At 41.4% G+C, this 22,696-nt stretch overlaps 1 long non-coding RNA gene across 1 annotated transcript; it reads right to left on the bottom strand.

Moving 5' to 3' along the window:
- Positions 1-5,143: 5,143 nt before the first annotated feature.
- On the bottom strand, positions 5,144-9,634 carry LOC111966087 (uncharacterized). Its single transcript, XR_002877616.2, has 3 exons — positions 9,206-9,634; positions 7,679-9,026; positions 5,144-7,530 (listed from the first exon to the last, which is right to left on the bottom strand). It is a non-coding gene; the product is annotated as an uncharacterized lncRNA (long non-coding RNA).
- Between the last annotated feature and the right edge of the window lie 13,062 nt (positions 9,635-22,696).

Here is a 22,696-nt window from a genome sequence, read left to right as displayed (position 1 = left end):
GCGAAATTAAGAGAGACCAAATTATTAGGGTGAGGCACATGGGCTACTAACAGCTTACTACACAACATACACTTAGTATTACTTTCTTAGCTACAGTATACATATCTCCCTGGCATATTACATAATTTATGCAGTAGCATATAAGCCAATTTTGGACTTGTTGTGCTGTACTCACTTGATTAGGAAGGTGGCATGGCGGTCCTTCGTGGGCAAATGTTGTCATCAAAGTCTGGCATTCTCTGAATCTATGGTGCTTTCAAGGTTGAATCATGATGACATCATTGATCTTCAGGTCGTAGCTCTAGAAAGAGGCTTGAGTTGGATGACCATTCAAAATGTATTTCCCAGTCGGAGGTCATTTTTTTCAGGAATTCCTAATTGTCTTGAACTCACTGAAGTCAAATTTGCGCACTTTCGAGTTAACAGTGTGTTTTGAGCACGGCAGAAATCAGGCTTCATTGACAGCATGGCCAATGTTGAATTTTTATGATTTTAAACTTGGAAAAGAGACACTTAATCCCAGATTTGGGACCACACAGCCACTTCACTGAATAGCAGGCTAGTGATTGCTTTGCAATGCTTGCAGTTAGACACGGTCACTGATTCCTTCCAAACCACTCATTGCTGAATTTGCGATTTCCAACTTGTTGTGTAATGTTTATGTCCAATGGACAATTTCTATTCATTATTTCTCTTCATATGAAAAGGATTAAAAAGGATTTGCCAATAGATTGTCGACTTGATTCATGATAATGACTGCTAACTAAGATTTTGAAAGTAGGATGTTGACATGATCAGTCCAATCAAAGCTACTGTAGATATAACGTGATTTGACGTCATTTTATCTGTGGCCACTGACCTTGAGCCTTCTTGGATGGACATTTCTAATGTAACTTCATGGCAGCACCCAAGGGGCTTGACTTTTCGAGGTCTACCCTTAGACTTGGTGGTGACATACTCTCCCCATGAGTGGCAGAACACTGAGCTAATAATGGTGCAACTAGAGAACATTACCAACCCCTACGCTCTATATTTCCCGCTTGCTGCCCCACCACCACAGAAAGCACTGAGTTAAACTGAAAAACCTGCATTTTGGAGCTACCTTACTCAAGAAAGTAAAAAAGAGACCATGTTTGTATGCTGCTTTATTAACTCAATGATATTTAGATTATTTTTTTTTACATTATTTGCAAACTGATATGTGACACGTATTAATGCCACAATAACATGCAAAACAGGTAGGGCCAAAACACAAGACCCACATTGTTTAGCTAAAAATGTGGGTCTCAAAATGGCCCTGAATGACAGGTCGCCACTGGTAACAACACCAGTTAATTGTGTTGTTAATGTTCCGGATTCATTATAACATGCCAATAATTGTCTGAATGCATGAATGGAGGAAGTGGAGTGGTTCATGCACTGGACAGCTGTGTGACATAAAAAAGAACAATCAGTTCAAATTACTACATACATAAATACATAACTACATGCAGGTGCAGTAAGGAAGTTAGTCAAACTGCATTGTCATCTCTTAGAACAGCTCATTACATCTTTTATTGGGTAACCACCAATAGCAGCATAGTTTGCATATTTCATATCACTACGTTTCAATTTAGACCACACACACAACCTTATATTGCCATCTGCTGTTTTTAAATGGGTCTGCAACACATTGCTTGTGAAACAGTCATCTTTGGGAAAATTTGAAGGACATAAATTGCAGTATTAGATTGTATCTAAGTGATGAAGGGTTTGCAACAGTTATCACACCAGATCATACCTGAACATTTAAGATGGAGGTGTATTTTAGGGCAATGCTGAAACAATGTTGGTAATTTAGATAATTTAGTTACTTTGGACTTGATTACTCTAATTTAACTGGCAAATCCAATCATTTAAGATTATGAATAAATTGAAGAATAGCCTATGTTATGAGAAAAATACATCTCTTGTTCTTGTTCCCAAGAGAAATACTTGAATGATATAAACAGGGTTGGAATGTGAAGCATCATCATACTCTACAAGAGGGCAAAACTATGCTACATGGAACTTAAAATAGTACAAAAAGGCATTAGAAACGACATAGATCTGTGAATAATGTTTGTTTAAGCTTTGGACATGCTGATCCATAGAAAGAACTGAATTCTTTGGGATCATTCCATGATCTGAGATGATGTGTACAGTTGAAGTCGGAAGTTTACATACACTCAGGTTGGAGTCATTAAAAGTCTTGTTAACAAACTATAGTTTTGGAAAGTGAGTTAGGAAATCTACTTTTTGCATGACACAAGTAATTTTTCCAACAATTGTTTACAGACAGATTATTTCACTTATAATTCACTGTATCACAATTCCAGTGGGTCAGAAGTTTACATAGACCAAGTTGACTGTGCCTTTAATAAACAGCTTGGAAAATTCCAGAAAATGATGTCATGGCTTTAGAAGCTTCTGATAGGCTAATTTACATAATTTGAGTCAATTGGAGGTGTACCTGTGGATGTATTTCAAGGTCTACTGTACATTCAAACTCAGTGCCTCTTTGCTTAATATCATGTGAAAATCAAAAGAAATCAGAAAAAAATTGTAGATCTCCACAAGTCTGGTTCATTCTTGGGAGCAATTTCCAAATGCCTGAAGGAACCGCGTTCATCTGTACAAACAATAGTACGCAAGTATAAACACAAATGGGACCACGCAGCCGTCATACCGCTCAGGAAGGAGACGCTTTCTGTCTCCTAGAGATGAACGTACTTTGGTGCGAGAAGTGCAAATCAATCCCAGAACAGCAAAGGACCTTGTGAAGATGCTGGAGGAAACAGGTACAAAAGTATCTATATCCACAGTAAAACGAGTCCTATATCGACATAACCTGAAAGGCCGCTCGGCAAGGAAGAAGCCACTGCTCCAAAACTACCATAAAAAAGCCAGACTACTGTTTGCAACTGCACATGGGGACAAAGATCATACTTTTTGGAGAAATGTTCTCTGATCTGATGAAACAAAAATATAACTGTTTGGCCATAATGACCATCCTTATGTTTGGAGGTAAAAGGGGGATGCTTGCAAGCCGAAGAACACCATCCCAACCGTGAAGCATGGGGGTGGCAGCATCATGTTGTGGGGGTGCTTTGCTGCAGGAGGGACTGGTGCACTTCACAAAATAGATGGTATCATGAGAAGTAAAATGATGTGGATATATTGAAGCAACATCTCAAGACATCAGTCAGGAAGTTAAAGCTTGGTCGCAAATGGGTCTTCCAAATGGACAATGACCCCAAGCATACTTCCAAAGTTGTGGGAAAATGGCTTAAGGACAACCACGTCAAGGTATTGGAATGGCCATCACAAAGCCCTGACCTCAATCCCATAGAAAATTTGTGGGCAGAACTGAAAAAGCGTGTGCAAGCAAGGAGGCCTACAAACCTGACTCAGTTACACCAGCTCTGTCAGGAGGAATGGACCAAAATTCACCCAACTTATTGTGGGAAGCTTGTGGAAGGCTGCCCGAAACGTTTGGCCCAAGTTAAACAATTTAAAGGCAATTATACCAAATACTAATTGAGTGTATGTAAACTTCTGACCCACTGTGAATGTGGTGAAAGAAATAAAAGCTGAAATAAATCCTTCTCTCTACTATTATCCTGACATTTCACATTCTAAGAATAAAGTGGTGATCACAACTGACCTAAGGAAGGGAATTTTTACTCTGATTAAATTTCAGGAATTGTGAAAAACTGAGTTTAAATGTATTTGGCTAAGGTGTACGTAAACTTCCGACTTCAACTGTATGTCCTCAATCATATCCTATTTTTGGTATAAGATGATAACCTTTCGAACAACCTATTTGAATTGGATGCGTACAGTAGGCCTTCATGTAGACCTATACTAATTGAATCAATAAAAACAGACATTTACATTTTAGCACATGCTCTTATCCAGAGTGACTTACAGTAGTGAGTGCATACATTTTTATACTGGTCCACCGTGGGAATCAAACCCACAACTTTAACGTTGCAAGCTCCATGCGCTACCAACTGAGCTACACAGGACCAGGAAAAGGAACGGAAAGCTTCAAAAGAAGAGATAATGTGTTGTTAATTAGGACTACGAACCAATCCATGTTTGGCAGTGAATTATTTATTTATGGGAGAGACAGAACAGAATGCCGTTGTTTGGAATGGAGTGACCTAGGTTCATAAAAATAATCTTCTTGAAGAAAGACTGCAACATTCTGAATCACTGAATTCCCACACTCATATCCTGTTCCATGAATAACCCACTCATGCTGCCATGTCCATAGGTTTTTGTTTGTTTGAAAAGCTGTGAATTCAGCAGAAGGACACTAGTCACATTCCACAGCTGTATGTTTCAAGGTTGATTACAACAGACCTCACCAAAAAATATGAAAAATAGTGGAGACACCATGGCACCAGAGGGGTGGGCACCATTATTGATCTGAACAAAAAGACCTGTCAGACAGTCATAACTGAAGGGCCTCGGCGACCTTTCGCACGCATTCCTGCACCACAGACAGTGTGAAACAGGCCTAAATCAGAATGCAGCCTACTTAGCACCGGCAGAGATTTGTCTACCCGTCGACTAGGTTGCAGCAAGGGTTTCTTCCAAATCACTAACCTTTGGGATTGGTTATTAGAATATTAAATGAGTGACAGACACAGATAGGACTGGTAATTGTCTCACTGACAATTTTCTTCCGAATTGATCATTCACTCATTCAACATGTTGGTCAGATGAATAAAAGCATATCAGTGTAGGGTTAAATACTGTACTAATGTGCTATTATAGGCTACAGGCATAAAGTACTCAAGCCTATTGCAGGCTACTGGTCCAGAAAAAGTTCTGTATGTGGTTGTATTTAGTTTGGCAAAGGGTCTGTGATGTTCAGTTGTGGGCAGGAGCTGTATAGCATACTCAGGACAGAGTCTGCTTTCAAACTTGAATGTTTACTGTTTGAGTTTTGCACAGTGGCAAATAAAGGCATGTTTGTATGTCACATAAAGGAGTCACATTGAACACTAGGGGTGTCAAGTTGACCTCTTTSTTGTGCAATTCCCCACTTGAAAAGGACAGTCCCTCCACATGAAGATTTTAACTGGATTTCACTCAATAAACAGCCATGGAATCAGTTGTTTGTCTTTTATTTACCATTCTTTGGTTGGCAGTAAACAGGTGAAAAACCTCAAAAAAGAGATGACAAATACAAGTTATTATTTGAGTTGACAGCCTAATTAAATACACAAAATTATCCACATTCACCTCAGATAAACACATTTCTGCCATTATAAAATACAAGGTTTCCACTTTTAAGCAAATGTTTCCCAAAATAGAAACCCACCATTTTTTATTAAATGAGCAGAATCAGCATATTTATCTAAATTAGCATTTTTGCCAAATACATTCAAACTATTTTTAGTAGTAAAAAATTACATTTATTTTCTAATCATTAGTTTTAAACAGATAAATCTTTCATTTTTTAGCCAAAGATTTTTTAGACTATACATTTGTTACTGAATTAAGAACTTGGTTTACTAAGATTTCTACAAAGTTTAAATTACTTTTAACCATTTCAAACAAGTTCTTTGTCAACAATGAATTTGGCTCTTCTTACTTTTCCTTTATACCCCACAAACAACATTTGAAGTTATAAATACCACTGCAAAAGTCCTATCAAAGTTAAGAGTTAAGAGTCTGTGTTTTCCAGAGTATCATTAGCAGTGCACTGCTTAAGTCAGTATAGTCAAGCATGGCCAATATGGCGCTTACCGGCTGTCTTTCACAGTTTTGTGGAGGGCTTGGACTTGCACAGTCACCTTGATCACAAAGATGAAGTTTCCTTGGTCTTGTGGTGTTATAAATGCTCCTTTCACTGCGGTCTAAAGACAACAGCAGAGCCAGGTGCTGGCACGCCCTGATTGCCTGGAAGATTTGTTCCACCTGGTTCACCACTGATTGAAGGAGGAGGAGTTTCACCACTGAGGAGCTCCCAGGCAGTTTGTCAGCACAAGGGGCCTTATTACATTTTCGCAGGTTCAAAATGTACTCTTGTACAAACTGTCAGTCTACAACTCCCATGCCTCCTTTGTAAAGGGGTGCAGAAATGGCAATGAATTAGTCTATTGGACACAGCATCACATCCATGTCTAAAGACTAGAACATATAGATATTGACGATCATCGCCTTTACATAGGCCTATAAAATGAAGTACACACACTGTTATGTACATGGTCAGGTGGCATTTCACTGTAAGAAATAGGACTGTCAGTGAATATGAAATATCTCATTACAGCCTGCAAGTTCTTTGGTAATTAAATGATTCCCACACACTCTTCGTTATGTAAGGAGATGAGGTCTGGTGTTTATTTTGACACTGGTGCTGCTCTGACAGCTCCAGGCTAAGGAAACCGTGCTGAGCACTAGCACATAACAGTAAATGTGTTTCTTACATTTCTGATGTTAAATGTCAAGTTGGCTCGATCAGTTACTGAAGTCAACTTTGAAGACTTTCCCTGAATTTTTCGTTGGTGTTGGTATTTAGCAGAGGTGTGACCAAGTCATTATTTTACAAGTCACAAGTAAGTCTCAAGTCTTAGCACTGAAGTCCCAAGTCAAGTCCCATGTGAAGACAGGCAAGTCCGAGTCAAGTCTCAAGTCCTAAACGTTGAGTTTCGAGTCCTAAGCAAGTCATAATGTGCTCTTCACCAAATGTAATACCATTTCATATTTAACAAGAGTAATAGTATATTACATTTATGCAAGTCATGAATACTTTAAAAAAATATATATATTTATTACTTTCCAAATAAACTTTATATTTCCATGGAAATACATGGGTAGCCATGAGAATGACACATCAATATGACAACAAAAACAAAATATTGTAGTGCTCTCTCTCTCTCTCCAGATATACTCTAGACACCTAAAACAATCCTGCCAGTTACAATAATGTATTAAAAGGTACATAAAAACAACTGATACTGAACTTCAAGTAGGCCTACAATTTGAACACTGGCCTGAATGTCTGAGAAAAAAATACAGATCCCAAAGATGGGAGATAAAACCTGAACATGGAGACTACATATGTGTGTGTATGTGTGTAATGCATAAACAGTTTCATTTTTTCTCTTATCTCAGGGCCCTATGATGCATTGCATTTGCAAAAGACCAAATTCGCTAAAAGTATGTCAGTCATTTGTGCACGATGAGGCCGCAGAATGATGCCACTATGGCTGAAGACACGCTCCACCGGAGCACTGGAGGCAGGCACTGCCAAGACCCTGATGGCCACTCGGGACAGTGAAGGAAGAGCCATCCTGTTCATTGCCCAGAACAAGAGGGCATTCTGTCCTTCGCATATGTCAAGGTAGTGACTTAGCTGTAGTGCTGGAGTGGTCCCAACAGCTTTCTTACAGTATGCCGCAAACAGCCCTTCTTCTTGTCCAAGACTATGGTCCTCTTGCTCTTCCTCATCAACAAGAGGCACAGCTTGCTCAGTCCCTCAAGCATCTTGCTCTGGCAAAACATGTAAAAGCATAGCAGAAACAAAAAGGCCGGTATTAGAGTATTGGTGATGCAGTGGGTTAAACTGAAAAAGTATTATTGTTGCAGTCAATTGGATTAAATTATGAGAAAAAGTTACATTAAAGTCAATAATATTTACCTTTCACTCTTTGTGCCACCTCCTCCTTGACCAGCACATGGTGCTCCGTCCACATCAGAGAAAAATCCGGATCCAAGGCAGCTGCTTTGAGGTAGACTGGATCTGAAAAGGGGGCAGTGATTCCATCTTGTGTCCTGGCCATTTTCACATTGAAGAAGATTCCAAGAAATCTTTTGTTCTGGGATGCCTGGAGACTTCTGACCAGGCATCAGAAGTCTCAGGAAATGGACTTGAGGCTTCCGCTGCTCCAGGTGGTGATTCAGGGACAGGACCGAGGGAACAACAGAACTGATTGTGACTATCTTCTCCCCCTGTGTCATATCTGTTGCTTCTCCAAATGGCTTCAGGAGGTCCACCAACTCCTTCAACTTATTCTACTCCCGTACTGTGAACAACAACTCCTTGTGCCCAGCCTTTTCTAGAACATGACTGAGCTTTCGATGGTCACATGGGATAACCGCCTTGTCTCAGTGTGGAGTTCCATGTTGTGTTGACAGCAGCAGGGATGCCTCTTTCCTCAAATTCAGCCCCAAACACCTCTTTGAATGTTGTGCTTGTATGCAGCAGTGAGCTGATTTTTGATAACTTTGAAAGAGAAGGAGTCATCCCTGTTGTTTCTTTCAAGCCATCTCCCACCACCAGCTGGAGAATGTGGGCAAAACACTGCAAGCACTGCTTTTGCAATAGCAGCATCCACTGTTTGCTGGTCTTCCAGGGTTAGGTCATTCCAGAGCTCTGGGTCATCAAGGTGATCTTCGTCATGTACTTCATCTTCTTGTTCAATGGGGAAGCACACCGTGAATGTTTTTCTCATGTTGGCAGCATTGTCACTAATGATATGGTCCAATTTATCTTTAATGCTGTACTCACCACATATGGCCTCAAATTGCTCACAGATTCCTTTGAAGCGGTCACAGGCCAAGAGATTGGACTTGAGTTGTATCCTCTCTCCATCTTTCTCCGCACAGTGACACCAAGGAACCCCCACATCTTTCGGTCAGACCAAATGTCCACTGTGACTGAAACATGGTCTGTGTTGCTCAACTGAGTTTAGAGTTTTGAACGTCTCTCTGTAGCGAGGTTCTCTACTTTTGATGTCAATGTTCTACGACACACTGGGCTGTACTTACTGTCAACCACTGACAGAAAGTGACCAAAACTCTTGTTTTCCACAATAGACAGAGGTAAGTTGCAATCGATAACCAGGTCGTACAGTATTGCATTGTTGATAGCTTTCTGCTGTGGATGATTCATGCTGTACTTCCCTACACGGGTCTCCATGAACTGTTAGATTGGAGACTGTTGTGGTTCACTTGTGACAATTTTGTTCGTCTGGTATTGTTCAAATCTGTAAGCATATAAAAAAATAATTGAGCGGGGCAGTAGCACAATCTTGCCTGGTCTCAATGATCACGTTCCCGCACTGYCTGACTGTGTGGAGGCTCATTGATTAAACATTATGTTAGCCTACATGCTATACTAGCAAAGTTATATATATAGCTGTCGGCTATATTAGCCACGATTTACCGTTCTTTGTGCAGCTTCAAATGTCGAATAAAGTTGGAAGTTGTTGCGCCTCCATCTGTCATTTTCTTCCTGCATGTTTTGCAAGTTGCAATCCATTTTTTGTTGACTACAACGTAGTCTGTATGTCCGAAAATAATACTTTTGGGTATCATCTTTCCAATGGCTCAATCTGAATTCACCCGCCGACGTTCCTCTGCACTGCCACGCGCAACTTTTTCTCCGCTGGCACAATTTGATTGGTTGCTGTCCGATTCAAACTTTAATCCGTTAAATGAAGAGTTGATGCGCTGCACACTTTTTTTAATAGCATCATTTTAAATATTTGGTCTTGGGGAGGGTATCAAGTCAGGTCGAGTCATAAGCCTTAAGTCCAAGTCAAGAGTCATTGGTGTTAAAGTCAAAGTTGAGTTGCAAGTCATCATATTTGTGATTCGAGTCTGTGTCACGCCCTAACCTTAGAGAGCCTTTTTATTTCTCTATTTGGTTAGGTCAGGGTGTGATTTGGGTGGGCATTCTAGGTTTTCTATTTCTTTGTTGGCCGGGTATGGTTCCCAATCAGAGGCAGCTGTCTATTGTTGTCTCTGATTGGGGATCATACTTAGGCAGCCTTTTTTCCACCTTTAGTTTGTGGGATCTTGTTTGTGTGTAGTTGTGTTCTGCACTGCATGTAGCTTCACGTTCGGTTGTAGGTTATAGTTTTTTTTGTGTTCATCAAATAAAATGATGTACGCTTACCACGCTGCACCTTGGTCTAATTCTTCCGTCAAAGATCGTGACAGTCTGACTCGAGTCCACACCTCTGGTATTTAGCATTATGCTATTTACCCTGTCAGAACACATTTCCACCATCTACCATTTGTTGGTCACCAGTTTTTACTCATTATTTACTTACATAATTTATCACCTGATCTGTTGCTTCCCGCATTAGAATATCTCCCTGAGTGCATTACCGTTTCTCTTAATCACTTTGGAACCATTTTCACAAGTATGTGGTAAGTTTTCACAGCTCTTAGTACAAAACTCCAAACTGGTCACACTTGTATCGCAGCCAGTCTTTCATTCAAAACCTGTCATTGTGCATTCATTTGAATTGTAAACATCTCTCAACACAACCACTGATTGAAAATATACACTACCGTTCAAAAGTGTGGGGTCACTTAGAAATGTCCTTGTTTTTGAAAGTAAAGCAAATATTTTGTCCATTAAAATAACATCAAATGTATCAGAAATACAGTGTAGATATTGTTAATGTTGTAAATGACTATTGTAGCTGGAAATGGCAGATTTTTTATGGAATATCTACATAGGTGTACAGAGGCCCATTATCAGCAACCATCACTCCTGTGTTCCAATGGCACGTTGTGTTTGCGAATCCAAGTTTATCATTTTAAAAGGCTAATTGATCATTGGAATACCATTTTTCAATTAAGTTAGCACAGCTGAAAACTGTTGTGCTTATTAAATAAGCAATAAAACTGGCATTCTTTAGACTAGTTGAGTATCTGGAGCATCGGCATTTGTGGGTTGGATTACAGTCTTCTGAAACTCGTCAGTCTATTCTTGTTCTGAGAATGAAGGCTATTCCATGTGAGAAATTGCCAAGAAACTGAAAATATCGTACAACGCTGTGTTCTACTCCCTTCACAGAACAGCGCAAGCTGGCACTAACCAGAATAGAAAGAGGAGTGGGAGGCCCCGGTGCACAACTGAGCAAGAGGACAAGGACACTAGAGTGTCTAGTTTGAGAAACAGACGCCTCACAAGTCCTTAACTGGCAGCTTCATTAAATAGTTCCCGCAAAACACCAGTCTCAAAGTCAATAGGCGACTCCGGGATGCTGGTCTTCTAGGTAGAGTTCCTCTGTCCAGTGTCTGTGTTCTTTTTTTTTAACCTTTATTTAACTAGGCAAGTCAGTTAAGAACAAATTCTTATTTACAATGACAGCCTAGGAACAGTGGGTTAACTGCCTTGTTCAGGGGCAGAACGACAGATTTTTACCTTGTCAGCTCGGGGATTCAGTCTAGCAACCATTTGGTTCCTGGCCCAACGCTCTAACCACTAGGCTACCTTTTGCCCATCTTAATCTTCTCTTTTTATTGGCCAGTCTGAGATATGGCTATTAAAAATGTAGATATTCCATTAAAAATCAGCCGTTTCCAGCTTCAACAGTCATTTACAACATTAACAATGTCTACACTGTATTTCCGATCAATTTTATGTTATTTTAATGGACAAAATATTTGCTTTACTTTCAAAAACAAGGACGTTTCTAAGTGACCCCAAACTTTTGAACGGTAGTGTACGTTTATTGTGAAATGTAATGAGAACATTAGTTTAATCACCAAAACACAATAATATATTTTCTAGGGGTGTACATTTTTATCCCTTTTTCTCCCCAATTGGTAGTTACAGTCTTGTCCCATTGCTGCAACTCCCGTATGGACTCGAGAGAGGCGAAGGTCGAGAGACACGCATCCTCCGAAACACAACCCCGCCAAGCAGCACTGCTTCTTGACACACTGGTCGCTTAACCCAGAAGCCAGCCGCACCAATGTGTTGGAGGAAACACCGCACAACTGGCGACCGAGTCAGCGTGCATACGACCGGCCCGCCACAGGAGTCGCTAGAGCGCAGTGGGACAAGGACATCCCCGCCAGCCAAACTCTCCCCTAACCTGACACTGGGACAATTGTGTGCCATCTCATGGGTCTCCCGGACACAAGCCTGCGACACAGCCCAGGATCGAACCCAGATCTGTAGAACCATAGACCGCTGCGCCACTCGGGAGCCAATGATATCTTTTCTATTTAGCTGTTTTAACTACCTGTTTCCAATAGCAAACAATGCAAGATATGTGTTTCAAATCGCCCTGAGAAGTGCTGAAAGTAATATGCTACAGTACTGTAAATTACAGTAGATTTCACAGCTTTCACATTAGGCAATACACTTACTTTACCGAACAAAATTGACAGAAAATCTATAATTTCCGTAATATCTATATACTGTATATCTATAATTGCAACATAGGTGTACTGTCTGTAATCAAATGTCTGAAATTAAATTAAACAAATGAAATGAATGAAAATAACAGTTTCCAACATAATCTTGTTTTTTTTTTACTGTTCCCTAGGTTTTTACCTTGGACCCATGTATGTACATCATCCTTTATGACCACATGTACCTCGGGGATTAATTATGATTGACTATGCGCACAAGTSAATTGAATTGTTTCCACGCCCACCATGCGTCATGTGCGTATTGGTCATGTGAGGTGAAACGTGTATATTTTGGGAAGTGAGCACTTTTCAGATCGAAACGTAGTCAATAAAGCGGTGAATTGGGAGCATAAACCGTGTGAGGCACCTACGTTTTTGTCTATGAATGAAAATAAAACCTAACGTTTAGCAAGCATTCATTTGCATCAAGCCTGTCTTGAGAATTTGACCATAAATTCTCATCACATCACAGTGAATGTCCTCATTGTTCATGCACCGCGGGAAAAACCTTTTGGCATGGCGAATCCAATCTTGACATTGGTCTGCATCGTCGCATGCCTCATCCATGGCTAGAAGGAGGGTGGCACGCTCATGGGGATGGTGATCATACACCTTCCACCTCCATGCTGAAAAAGAATCCTCAGTAGGGTTGAGGAAAGGAAAGTATGGGGTCAGGTACAGGATCACAAATCGAGGATGGGCCAAAAACCATGCCTAAACCACCTCTGCATGGTGGAATCTGACATTGTCCCACACAATGACATAACATTCACCTTGACAGGCCTGCTCAATTTCATTGAGAAACACAATGAGGTGTGCAGCAAGTATGATCCAAGTAATGGCCTACATCTTACCACAACAGCTTCAGAGATAGCTGCGCACATGGAGATGTTTCCCCCACGTTGTCCAGGCATTTGGACGGTCGCCCATTGGCCTATGGGGTTCCACCCATGGTGCCGAGTTTTGGCCAGGTTAAAACCCGCTTCATCAACAAAGATATACTTGCGATGGTTCACCATAGCATCAATCACCATCACCCGTTACAAATATATTATAGTTAGATCTTTTACAGTACAGTAAAAACGCCTCTCCCTTATTTGACCTAGACAGTTTGTGTGTATGTATTGATATGTAGGCTACGTGTGCCTTTTGTTAAAAAAAATGTTTTGTGTAGTTCTGTCCTTGAGCTGTTGTCTATTAATGTTCTGTATTATGTAATGTTTCATGTTTTGTGTGGACCCCAGGAAGAGTAGCTGCTGCTTTTGCAACAGCTAATGGGGATCCTAATAAAATACCAAATACCAAATGTGAATCAAATATTGTGACAGCCGTGTATCTCCCCCCTCAAGCCGATACCACGACGGCCCTCAAGGAACTTCACTGGACTTTATGCAAACTGGAAACCATATATCCTGAGGCTGCATTTATTGTAGCTGGAGATTTTAACAAAGCACTTTTCAGAACAAGGCTACCTAAATTCTATTAGCATATCGAATGTAGCACTCGTCCTGGAAAAAGACRAGACCACTGTTACTCTAACTTCCGCGATGCATACAAAGCCCTCCCCCGCCCTCCTTTCGGCAAATCTGACCTCGACTCCATTTTGCTCCTCCCTTCCTATAGGCAGAAACTCAAACAGGAAGTACCTGTGCTAAGGACTATTCAACGCTGGTCTGACCAATTTTAATCCACGCTTCAAGATTATTTTGATCACACGGACTGGGATATGTTCCAGGTAGCCTCAGAATAATATTGATGTATACGCTGATTCGGTGAGTGAGTTTATAAGGAAGTGTATAGGAGATGTTGACTATTAAAACCTACCCTAACCAGAAACAATGGATAGATGCCGGCATTCGCCCAAAACTGAAAGCGCGAAACACCGTATTTAATCAGGGAAAGGTGACTGGGAATATGGCCGAATACAAACAGTGTAGTTATTCCCTCCGCAAGGCAATCAAACAAGCAAAATGTCAGTATAGAGACAAAGTGGAGTCGCAATTCAACAGCTCAGACATGAGGAGTATGTGGCAGGGTCTACAGACAATCACAGACTACAAAGGGAAAACCAGCCACACCACGGACACCGACGTCTTGCTTCCAGACAAACTAAACAACTTCTTTGCATGCTTTGAGGATAATACAGTGCCACCGACGCAGCCCGCTACCAAGGACTGTGGGCTCTCCTTCTCCGTGTCCGATGTGAGTAAGACATTTAAACTTGTTACCTCTCGCAAGGCTGCCGGCCCAGATGTCATCCCTAGTCACATCCTCAGAGCATGCGCAGATCAGCTAGCTGGTGTGTTTACGGACATATTCAATCTCTCCCTATCCCAGTCTGCTGTCCCCACATGCTTCAAGATGGCCACTATTATTCCTGTACCCAAGAATACAAAGGTAACTGAACTAAATGACTATCGCCCCGTAGCACTCACTTCTGTCATCATGAAGTGCTTTGAGAGACTAGTCAAGGATCATATCACCTCCACCTTACCTGTCACTAGGCCTGGGCAAAGGCCGGCCCGGGGGCCGTATGCGGCCCGCGACCTGATTCAATACGGCCCGTGGAATCATGCTCAGATCACATAAAGAATTTGCGATAGTAAAGTTTTGAAAATAGTATTTGTTATTCAAATTAAAAGCCCAATGAATACTAGCCTTTGTTTAATGATTTAACTCCCACCGCTTGTCGAACATTTATTTTGAAGGCACGTTTAAATAACAACTGCAAGAGGACAAACAGTYACTGACAGGCTGACACACACATCTCAGTTACAAATTATAGCTCGCTAGAAATTGCGCAAAAATGAGTTTTTCAACAACAACAAGAAATAAAGGAAAGTAGACAATGAATGTAGGGTGTTTTTTGGCCTTTTTGCACATCAGATGTACAGCCTTGTCAAAGCTTTCAAGGGAAAATGAATCCTTCTGACCCGCCAAGTAGAAGCCAACAATCTCACCCACCTTCTGACACTACAAGTCTGTTCCCTGTCAGATGACCAGAGGGAGAAGTATACAGTACATCGCTGCTGCGTGCTTTGAACGGTGAGTTTTCTTGACGTTTTGAGGATTTCAAAGTGTTGGAAAATGACATGCTGTTGATTTCCTCTCCTTTCACCTTCAATGTAGATAATGCTCCCACTGACCTGCAATTTGAACTTATCGATCTTCAGTCTGATGCAGTGATTGGAGAACTATTCAAAACATTGTCACTGACAAGGTTCTATGCATCTCTCAATGAACAGAACTTTCCAAAGATTAGGAGTCATGCTCAGAAGATATTTGTACTGTTTGTGTCAACCTATGTATGAACAGACATTTTCAGTGATGAAATATAACAAGTCAAGGCACAGATCATCTCTTACTGACTCTCACCTCTCAGCAATCCTGCACATAGCGACGTCAGAAACTATACCTGACTTCACTGCTCTAGTCAATGCCCAACAGAGACATTCCTCACACTGATTGAGTAATTTAAATGTAATTTTGAGCTCTTTCTCTTTCTTGTGTTTTTGTGAATACCCGTTAACAAGAGTTCTGTCCATGGTGCTGAATGCACACTGTACTTTTCCCTCCGTGTAGTTCATTGCATGTTTAATAATGAAAATACCTACCAAAAGGAGAACATGGATGTAGTTTATTTCTGTGCATGTTAAAAAAAATATGAGTAGCATATCTGGACTTGATTACAGTAGATATATCTGTCAACACAGTCATACACATGATGTATAATCCTGTAATATGATTCTGGCCCGCGATGGCAAGAATATTTTCTAATGTGGTCCTCCATGGAAAATAATTGCCCAGGCCTGCCCTAGACCCACTTCAATTTGATTACCGCCCAAATAGGTCCACATACGATGCAATCACCATCACACTGTACACTGCCCTATCCCATCTGGACAAGAGGAATACCTATTTAAGAATGCTATTCATTGACTATAGCTCAGCATTCAACACCATAGCACCCTCCAAGCTCATCATTAAGCTTGAGGACCTGGGTCTCAACCCTGCCCTGTGCAATTGGGTCCTGGACTTCCTGACGGGCCGCCCCCAGGTGGTGAAGGTAGGAAAAAACATCTCCACTTCGCTGTCCCTCAACACTGGGGCCCCACAAGGGTGTGTGCTCAGCCCCCTCCTGTACTCCCTGTTCACCCATGACTGCCTGGCCATGTACGGCTCCAACTCAATCATCAAGTTTGCAGATGACACAACAGTAGTAGGCTTGATTACCAAGAACGACGAGACAGACTACAGGGAGGAGGCGAGGGGTCTCGGAGTGTAGTGTCAGGAAAATAACCTCTCACTCAACGTCAACAAAACAAAGGAGATGATCGTGGAAACAGCAAAGGGAGCACCCCCCCCATCCACATCGATGGGACAGCAGTAGAGAAGGTGGAAAGTTTTAAGTTCCTCGGCGTACACATCACGGACAAACTGAAATGGTCCACCCACACAGATAGTGTAGTGAAAAAGGCGCAACAGCGCCTCTTCAACCTCAGGAGGCTGAAGAAATTTGGCTTGTCACCTAAAACCCTCACAAACTTTTACAGATGTACAATTGAGAGCATCCTGTCGGGCTGTATCACCGCCTGGTACGGCAACTGCACCGCCCACAACTGCAGGGATCTCCAGAGGGTGGTGCGGTCTGCACAACGCATCACCGGGGGCAAACTACCTGCCCTCCAGGACACCTACAGCACCCAATGTCACAGGAAGGCTTCACAGGAAGGATCATCAAGGACAACAACCACCCAAGCCACTGCCTGTTCACCCCGCTATCATCCAGAAGGCGAGGTCAGTACAGGTGCATCAAAGCTGGGACCGAGAGACTGAAAAACAGCTTCTATCTCAAGGCCATCAGACTGTTAAACAGCCATTACTAGCACAGAGAGGCTGATGCCTACATACAGACTTGGAATCATTGGCCACTTTAATAAATGGAACACTAGTCACTTTAATAATGACACTTTAATAATGTTTACATATCTTGCATTACTCATCTCATATGTATATACTGTATTCTATACTATCTTTTGCATCTTAGCCTATGCCGCTCTGTCATTGCTCATCCATATATTTTTATTTATATATTCTTATTCCATTCCTTTACTTAAATGTGTGTGTATTAGGTATTTGTTGTGGAATTGTTAGATATTACTTGTTAGATATTACTGCACTGTCGGAACTAGAAGCCCAAGCATTTCGCTACACTCGCAATAACATCTGCTAACTATGTGTATGTGACCAATAATATTTGATTTGATTTGACTTCATTAGACACAACAGTTCCCTGCCGTATGCCTCCCTCTCTATGATGTCCACCTCTTTGACAGGGCCCATATCCACCTCTTTGACCACCTTGATGGGGCCCATGCCCACCTCTCTGACGGGCCCCTTGTCCACGAGCTCTTTGATTTCTTCCTCTCCCTTGCTGTCTATCCTGCTTCATATTGAAATAAATTGCAAATGTTCACTCACACCCTTTTATATGGTGACCAATTGTGGCCACCACTATGTGAAATCAATTAGCGATAACGAGTAGTCATTATGTATGGTTATCATATATGATACATGTCATTTAGATGTTTATATTTTACAAACACATATGTGATTAAGCATTAAGCACAGTTTAATTAAGTGATGGTCAAGTGTATTTAAGCAAATGAGAAGATAATCATATGAAAAGTATTATGAGCATTACATTGTAAAAGACAATTTCTTTATGTGAACGGTATTTCTAGATGAAATTGATTAGGTTTGGTGAAAAAATTACTGTGTAATTTTGTGTGTTGTACCTAGTCAATTGAAAATGTGCTTAGAGTTTTGAAAAAACTACCTTTTTAATTATCTGTTTAGAGTTTTGTGCTACATTTTACCACATACAGTACATGTGAAAATAGTACCAAAGCATTAAAAAAACTGTAAAACGGTAAGCCCATTAGAGGAGCTACACTTTTCCTATAACCCATTACAACCAACACCAGAACTTTCCAGGTATGAGAAAATTTGTAATTTGCTTCACGAGCTCAGCTAAATATTATCCATCCTTCTTTTCTATTTCCATTACATATCTTCCATCCCTCCAATGGTCCCCCATATCCCACTGTACTTTTTCTCTGTTCCTTGCCAGCTGTTGCTGTCCGTATCTCTCCACTAGGACTGCCCCTGTGCAACAAGTTATAAATAAAATGCCAAGAAGTGCATCCCAGCAAGACATTCAGCCGTTGTGTTGTTTAAGCAGCTGCACACTGTCAGTCCAATCGTTCTATTAGAGAAGGAGGAGAACAGCTAGGGGTGGGGGAGAGGAGAGAAGGAGGCCACGGTGAGTCAGGGAGGAGACCTGCCCCTGGCAGCTTTCAGAGAGTGCATGCTGGGAGAGCCAGACAGTGAATGTGTGTGGGGATGAGACCACCAACAGGGTTGGCAGTCTATATGATCCATGGGTCATATTAGATTTAGTTTCGGGTACATAAGGAGGGTTGGGGTCACAGTGACGGCTTATTACCAGCAGACTCTCCATGCTGTTAAAATGTGATTGGGTTGTCCATGGGTGAGTCATAATAGAGAGGGCATCATTAGAGATACCCTGGAGGACATGTATGAGTCAAAAACAAGGCTCCATGTCAATTAGCCTGAAAGAAGACAGTGATGACTCATAGTTACCCTGAAGTAAATTGTCTTCTAATTCAACATGGAGTCTTCATTCACCAGTAACCCCTGCTTAGATAAAGGGTTAGGGTTATATTCAGCATTTCAGCTGGATATTTTGAGTGAGTGAAGATTGCCCAATGCCTCCCCCTTCCTCCGTACTTAGCACGTCTAACTTGTCTTGTAACTCACTATCATTACATTCCTAGCCATCAGTTTAGTCATTTATTGTGTCATCTGGAGTTCTGTTGTGGCCTCTGAGGTTTTTTTTCCAGGCGGTTCACTCTGATGCCTCAAGTACCAACTGTCTGGATGCAGCTGGACGTGACAATTTAACAAACATTTCTTATCAAGTGGCTGAACTCCCCTCTATGTTGTTCCAGACCAGACACAGGTCAGTTAAAAAAACAAAAGTACATGAACAGCAATGTGAAAACTTAAAAAGGGATGCAGCTGCTTTTCAAGCCAGACCTTTTGAAASAAACCAAACAGGCGGGTGATTTACAGTGACAGGGTCAGAGTTCAGCCTAAAAGGCTGGGTCAGGGTTTCACACAGCCAGTTAGATGACTGCCAAAATAGACCTCTCCCACTGAGTCTATCTATCTCACTCATCATATATGTCATAGTAAAACAAATGTAAATGTTAAAGTGCTTTGAGTTTCCTAATTAGGCCTCTATTGTAAATAATACGATCAGCCACTGATTGCTTATTCAAGGCATTTCGTCTCGTATGTTAACTGCTTTGTTAAATGATAATGTCGCATTAGCTGCTTTAGCCAAGTGTTTGGTTCATACATGCCGTACGTTCAATGGGTTCTCAAGTCAAAAATAGTGTGGAGGTGCGAGGTCAGTTTGTTTCCGAAGGACCAGCATTAACAACACTATGACCATAAACAGTCCATTCCACAGTGCTACTGTTATAGACACCTGCAGACTACTGGCAGTGTTCTTTGTGTAGACTGTCTGTGACCGTCGACTCCTGTGGGTCACAGTGGAACTGTGGTCACCCGTGGGATATCAGGTCAATGATACAAGGTCAACCAAGACTTGGCTAACTAATGCATAAACCAGGGACAACTCCCCTGGCCATAACATACTGGTCCAAATGCCAGAAATGTGGCAGGACATTCTTCATGTTGCCCATGGGCCTAGCCGGAGATGATGTAGGGAGAGAGTTGAACGAGGACAAAGGACCGTGCAGCAGTGAATGTTTTTATGCCCAGTATGTGTTAGTCAGAGCAATGCACTGCCTTCTAGCATGAGCAAACAAGCAAAGGCCAAGGAAAAGTGAGTAACGTACTTATTACACACGTATTACAGACAACAGGAAAGCCTTGTCATTAGGACACATTGGCTGGTAACCGTCACAATGTAGCCTGCTGAAATGCAACCATAATGGGAGTATAAAATTGATCATATCATCCTCACCATGGATTAAGATGTCTCTCTGATGGCTATGGGGGTCAAAATGTACTTCATCATCCCATGGCCAGTCTCTGGATTGTTTGATGGGATAATGGATAATTACTATATGCTTTGTCTCATGTGACTGCATGTACAGTACTAAGTCAGGTAATACGTTTAATAACTGCTAATTTCATTTATGTGAATGAATGATTTTGCTATTACACTGAATAAGCCGTGGCAAACACTTAAACATTGTCCATAAGGGAGAAGCTGACTCCTTTATTGTGTTGAGATATTAGTGCATTATAAGGCCTGTGGAATGGGAAACGTGTAGATATCTATCATACATATACTGTAAACACACAGACACACACACAGACACACACACACTTCCTGTCCTTTGGATGAACTGAGCGGTGCTGTAAGCTGCAGAGGAATGTGCCGGTTGGGTCCTCTCTCCCACGGTCAGGGTCAGATTCATCGCTCTCCCCTCCCTGGCTGGCTCTCCAACTACTCTCTCTGGCCAGGTTTGCTTATTCAGCCGTACGGACCAGATACATTTTCCACTTCCTTTAGAACAGTTACTCTCAACTGCTGTGAGTTATTAGGTATTTCATCACACACACCTCTCTGTTTATACAGCTCCACCCCTTAGACCACAGAGTTAGAACAAGGAAATGGACTGATGACTTTCTCCACTCCTCCCCAGTGTGGCTTCCTGTCTGGAGTCTCTACGTACATATTGTGTAACGGATTGGCCAGATAACGCTCCTGGTATTCTAAACAAAATCTATCCACACAATGAAAATGTACATTTACCGCAGGGAAAAGTGGTCCAGTCAGTGCACACTAAGCAGAGAGAGAGGGATGGAGGCTCTGTTAGGCTGTAGTCTTAGAGGGTTATCTAGTTTCTTCAAAGTATATTTCTTCAAAGGACTAGTTGCATCATCCAACTTCTGTTGAGCTTCAATTGGCAGACATATAGCCTTACATTCTCCTGCAAATGTCTTGATAAACTTGGGAATACATTTTTTTTGTCGATGATAGCAGCAAAGCAGCCCCAAACCACGATGCTCCCTCCACCATACTTTACAGTTGGGATGAGGTTTTGATGTTGGTGTGCTGTGCCTTTTTTTCTCCACACATAGTGATGTGTATTCCTTCCAAACAACTCAACTGTAGTTGAATCTGTCCACAGAATATTTTTCCAGTAGCACTGTGGAACATCTAATGCATTTTTGCAAACTTCAGACGTGCAGCAATGTTTTTTTTAGACAGCAGTGGCTTCTTCCGTGGTGTCCTACCATGTTTTATGTATCGTAGATTCGTCAATAGAGATGTTAGCATGTTCCAGAGATTTCTGTAAGTCTTTAGCTGACACTCTAGGATTCTTCTTAACCTCATTGAGCATTCTGCACTGTGATCTTGCAGTCATCTTCGCAGGACGGACATTCCTAGGGAGAGTAGCAACAGTGCTGACTTTTCTCCATTTATAGACAATTTGTTTTACCATGAACTGATGAACATCAAGGCTTTTAGAGATACTTTTGACTTTTGTAACCCTTTCTATCTTTATGCAAGTCAACAATTCTTCATCTTAGGTCTTCTGAGATCTCTTTTGTTCGAGGCATGGTTCATATCAGGCAATGCTTCTTGTGAATAGCAAACTCAAATTTTGTGAGTGTTTTTTATAGGGCAAGACAGCTCTAACCAACATCTCCAATCTCGTCTCATTGATTGGACTCCAGGTTAGCTGACCCCTGACTCCAATTAGCTTTTGGAGAAGTCATTCGCCTAGGGGTTCACACACTTTTTCCAACCTACACTGTGAATAATTAAATGATGTATTCAATATAGACAAGAAAGAAAAATACAATAATTTGTGTGTTATTAGTTTAAGCACACTGTTTGTCTATTGTTGCGACTTAGATGAAGATCAGATCAAATTCGATGACCAATTTATGCAATCCAGGTAATTTCAAAAGGTTCACATACTTTTTCTTGCCACTGCAGATGCCATGTATCATTTTAGTCTTTGTCTGGACCTGCAAGTGCTTGTCCACAGTAAGGATATCCAGTCCAGTGGCAGGACATCAATGACAGCAAAGTTCATCAGTGGCTACATTGTTTGTCTGTCTTTCACTCTTAGGGGTGAAATTAGTATAGTTTCTGGTTGTTTCTCTCTCACCTCACAGCTGTGATAAGAACACCTGTTCATATATTGTCCATGAGTTCATGTGCAAGGTAGTGTGAGCTTGAGAAAGCTGGTTAGAATGCCAATATGAATAAATAAAAATAAGAAACCACAGCTAGGCCTCCTGAGTGAAATCACCTGTATCTACAGTATATCCACCCTCTTCACATTCTCTATGCTCATAGTGCCATACCAACAAGCAAATTTAGTTAATATGCAGACACCCAAAAGAAGACAGAAAT

The sequence above is a fragment of the Salvelinus sp. IW2-2015 genome, linkage group LG7 (assembly GCF_002910315.2).
Source record: "Salvelinus sp. IW2-2015 linkage group LG7, ASM291031v2, whole genome shotgun sequence".
Classification (NCBI taxonomy): Eukaryota; Metazoa; Chordata; class Actinopteri; order Salmoniformes; family Salmonidae; genus Salvelinus; species Salvelinus sp. IW2-2015.
The sequence above is the reverse complement of the archived record's forward strand: the minus strand, read 5'-3'. Positions and strand labels throughout refer to the sequence as shown.